Here is a 4800-nt window from a genome sequence, read left to right as displayed (position 1 = left end):
TATTTTTAACACGACGTACTTATACGGATAGCTAATTTAGTTATTAATCTTTTATGTCTATATAACATGATAGAGGATTTACATGTGTCTGTATGTTCTTAGACATTAATTTTTTTTCAATTTAGTTCTTGTCGTGAGAATAATGTTTAAGATAACAGAATATTCTATTTAAAAAACGAATATTCTTATGATTGAGTTAGAATAATTAGTTGAGGACACCTCTATTTTTTCAAAATACCAAAAAAATCTTTGGCATTTTGTCCCAAAATTAGAGAATCCTAGTCAGCCCTAAGTTATTCTCTGAAATTCCTGTGCAGCGGCATTTCTCCTACGTCGCTTGGTGTCATCATCCATCTACGTCGTTGTCTGTGGCGGCATCAGCGTCCGTCGCTTGGTGGTCGTCCGTCCGTCGCTAATTCCCTCGCTCTGTGCTGTTCTGTTCATTCATCACTTCCCTCGCCACCCGTCGCCGTGCCTTGCCTCGCCTTGCTGCCTGAACTGGTTATGCAAAAACAGGCGATGAGTTAAAGATCGAAGGCAAGTTTGACTGATTTGGTGAGTTGCGTGCAACAATTGAAACCACAAATTCGTGCATGTTACTCGGAGAAAATCGAGCTCACGGTAGATGAATTTGGTGAAGGTGATATTCATAGACTGTTGTTTTGTAATTGAGCTTTTCCTTAGACAATATGAGAGGACGACAGAGGATGATCTTATCTTCTCAAAACGATGGCTTTAGAATCGGGTAAAAAATGATTTGATATTACTTGAGAAACAGGTTCCTTTGTTTGTTCTTAAGAAAATATACAATCTAACTTTTGCTTCTCGCTTAGATATTGGTCTATTATTCCCTTCATTTATGAGGGTTGCTGTTAGTTATTTTTCATATCACAACAAACAAGGAGTGTTAGTATCGGCTAGTAGCAGTATAGCACACTTCACTGATCTGATTAGATATTTCATCTTACCACCATCTCATAAAAGACCTTCAAAGAACCGTGGACCCTTAGTCCTTGGTCATAATGTATCTGAGTTGTTGAAGCAGGACTGAAGTTCCATGTAAATAAATCAAGTCATGGCTGCATACTTGACTTAGAAGTTGAGCATGGTATCCTTAAAATCCCACACATTGTAGTGGATGATTTCACTGAAGTTTTGTTGAGGAACATTGTGGCTTTGGAGCAGTGTCACTATCTTCGGCAACACTAACATTTTTTTTTTTACGTTTATGGGTGAAAGCCAAGGATATACAAGTAATTTTATAATTCACAGTCGTTTTTTTTACGTTTAACGTTAACAAGGACTAAATTGAAAAAAAAAAATAATGTCTAGGGACCTAATTATAAAAAAAAGTATAGGGACCTAATTAAAAATTCGGTGAAATTATAGAGACCTGCAAAGTAATTAAACCATATATAGGATTTTTTACTTAAATAAATGAAACACAAATCAATTTTACTTGATTCCCCTAAAAATAAATTTTCAAACGTGTTTTTCCTCTTCCATATATTATGTAAATCGTCCTAGGGTGATAAGGATTGTAGAATATGTTAAACATGGCACCTTAGGACGATTTATGCCTATATTGCATAGGAGAAAAATCCATAAATTGTGCCAGAGTAGGAGGGGTTACAGTTACACATAAATCGTTCCTCCCTGCCATGATTCATGTGAAGTTGGGCTAAATCACAAAGGCATGCCACGATTCATGTTCGAAGATTTAACCCTCAAGACCCAGGGACGATTAATGCTTGAAGAGTAACCCTAATGTGCCTGCAACGAGTTATTTCTTGAGGCATTCCCTCAACACACAGCGGCGAGTTACGTTAGTGAGGGAGGAGCCACCACATTCGGCCAGATTTGGGAGAGAAGGGTTGGGAGGAAGGCAGGCCAAACCGGTGGAAGAGGTGGCAGTGAGCGGAGGCTTCGGGCATTCACTGGCGACGGTGCAGCAGCGGCAAGGCCAGATCCACCATTGTCCGGCGTATTAAAGCACAGAGCGGTGGGTTGTGCGGCGGAGTGGGAGGTGTCCGTCTTGGGAGAAGAATGGCGGCTAACCACAGAGATATGTACTGCCTTAATGGTATTTCACATGTTGCCGGATTTATCAACGATGAGGTTAGTCGTTGGACAATAAACTGAGTTGAGTTGGTTGATGTCATGGCTATTTTGGCTACACTCATATGTTGATAAATATTCGTTTGAATATGCATGTTAGAACATTTTTTAATATGGATTTTGTGATTTTTACTGTTTAATGATTTTGTAGGTTCTTGGTTGGGTTAAAAGAAGTTAGAGTTCGAAATTTTTAATGATGCATGGATAAAGTGGTCAATAATTTTATGGTTGTGATGTTAGTGCGATGATAAATTTTTTCTTGTGTTGCTTGAAGTATGATATTTTTTATGAACAGGGATAATGTGGCCTTTTTAATTTCAGAAGCTTATTGGATAACATTTTATACTAAGCAATTCTTTTTTTGTATAATGAGTTGTTAAATTATTTCACTAATATTTTTGTTTTATCAGCCAACTCGATGCGTTCGGAGCATTCGTAGGCAACAAAAGATGATCATGCATGATCGCATACTGTTGTACTTAGATCGTTCTAATTTACTGCATGTTGCGAGGTTGAATGATTATTGGTTCAAGCTTGATGAGTCGTTGATCAGTGCATTCGTAGAGCGATGGCATCCTGAGACGCACACATTTCATATGCCGTTCGGAGAGTGCATGATAGCACTATAGGATGTGGCATATCAGTTTGGCCTCCCTATTGACGGACATGCGGTGAGCGGGTGTCTCAGTGACTTCGAGCTGTTGATGGAGGGGGGAGCTTGCCTGGGTGTGGTTTTGAAACTTATTCGGAGAACTTCCACCAGATGATTGTATCGATGACTACACGGTTTCTTTTAGCTGGTTCCAAAACAAGTTCAGATTCTTGCTTGCCAATGCATTGGAGGCAACGGTACAGATCTATGCACGGGGTTACATTATGATGTTGTTGTCCACGGCACTTTTCGCAGACAAGTCTGGTGCTAGGGTTCACTTACGGTGGATTCCGTATGTTGCGGACCTCGATGGGCTCGGAAAGTATAGCTGGGGTTCGGCCACCTTGTCCTGGTTGTATAGGTGTTTGTGCAGGGTTGCTAACCGAAATGTAAAGAACCTAGCTGGGCCATTAGCACTGCTTCAATCTTGGATTTTTTGACGTTTTCCGACGTTCAGGCCTAGAGGGTTTGATGCCATTCTATGACCACTTGCCGCGAGGTTTATCCTTTTCATGTATAATATGTCTGTAATGCACTTGTTTGTATCTTGTTTTGTAAGTTGAATATTAAGCGTTTTGTATCTCGCAGGTCGGGTAGGTTTCTGCCGTCGTCAGACCATGAAGATCCCCGGGTCATTGCAACCCGACACAGATTAGACAGGATGAGTGGGGATGATGTAAGTCTGATTGTCTAATTTGCTACTTTCCTTGCATGTATATACTTATGTATCTCGATAAATTTTAATTGATTCCCATGTTGCAGTTCATTTAGATGCCATACAACAGTCTTGAGGTTATCCAAGTAGTCCATCCTGATATCCTCAGGCTTGACCACTGATATGCCACTATTTTATGATATAATTTGGATTGAATTGAGTGGGTTTTGTCAACTATCCTCACACTAATTCATGTAAATTGCATGTTTTTAAGTTTCCTTCCTAATTTTGTGATATGATTGAAAACTTGCTTCCTAGGCCTTAAAATTGTTAATTTTTAATTCTCTTTTATTACCATTCGATGTCGTGATGTGTTTGTTAAGTGTTTTCAGGTTTACAGGGCATGAATGGCTTAAAGGGTGAAGATGAAGCATGTTAAAGTGGAAGGAACACAAGAAACTAAAGAGTTGTGGAAGCGAGGAGCAACGCGCATGCATGGCCGATGCGTGCACGTGATCAAGAGCTTCGTTCAGCAACGCGTATGTGTGATTGACGTGTACACATGACCAGTGTAGAAGTTCAGCGACGCGTCCGCATGACAGAGCGTCACGTGCTACACTTAACAGAACTCGCTGGGGGCAATTTCTGGGCTGATTTGGACTCAGATCCAAGCTCAAAAACACAGACTAGAGGCAGGGATGGAGCTGAGACTGGGGGACTTCAATTTCACTTTAGTTTTTGATTAGTTTTTGAAGTTTAGAGAGAAAAACACCTACTTTTCTCTAGAGTTTTTTATGTTCTTAGTTTTGCTTTGAATTGGATCTGGAGAGAGCTGTTACTACCTTCCATTAGAGTCATTGTTCTCATAGTTTTCTTCTCTATTATCCCTATTACTCTTATACACTTGATTGCTTTGAATTCATATTTGGATTTTGTCATTTTTTAATTTTATTAATGCACTGAATTATTTTTATGTTTATCTTTATTGCTTGTTTGATCGTCGTTATTTATTATTAGTGCCAATTCTGATTTAATTAATTTCTCATAATTATCATGTCTTTTAATTACAATTATTATGTGTTTATGAAAATGGCATTCATGTTAATGGAGTAGATCTTCCAACTTGGCTTGGGGATTGATTAATTGGGGTCCCTTGAGTTGTGATACTCAAGTATTGATCTGTAATTGGAAATTGTTGGCTAACTCATTTCTCACCAACTCTAGTCCTTCCCCATGGAGTGACTAGGACTTGTGAGCTAGAGTTAGTGATACCCACTTGACTTTCTTTCAATTGGTAGAGGATAACTAAGTGGAAGCAATGAACATTTACTATTATACTTGGGGAATACAACAAGGATAGAAACTCAAATTCTCT

General features: G+C 39.1%; 1 long non-coding RNA gene across 2 annotated transcripts in view; it reads left to right on the top strand.

Annotated features, from left to right (window-relative positions):
- The window catches only part of LOC107639055, a 6509-nt gene extending 2107 nt beyond the window's left edge, over positions 1-4402 (top strand). Inside the window, exons 2-6 of one of the 2 annotated variants that reach the window (XR_002360796.1) lie at positions 318-745; positions 877-2118; positions 2529-3269; positions 3359-3446; positions 3533-4402. This is a non-coding gene — a long non-coding RNA (uncharacterized LOC107639055). Of the gene's footprint in view, positions 1-317; positions 2119-2528; positions 3270-3358; positions 3447-3532 lie in introns of both variants that reach the window. The other variant, XR_002360795.1, reaches the window with a different exon arrangement.

This window comes from Arachis ipaensis, chromosome B04 (assembly GCF_000816755.2).
Source record: "Arachis ipaensis cultivar K30076 chromosome B04, Araip1.1, whole genome shotgun sequence".
Lineage (NCBI taxonomy): Eukaryota > Viridiplantae > Streptophyta > Magnoliopsida > Fabales > Fabaceae > Arachis > Arachis ipaensis.
Note: the sequence above shows the minus strand (reverse complement) of the source record. Positions and strands in the feature narration are given on the sequence as shown.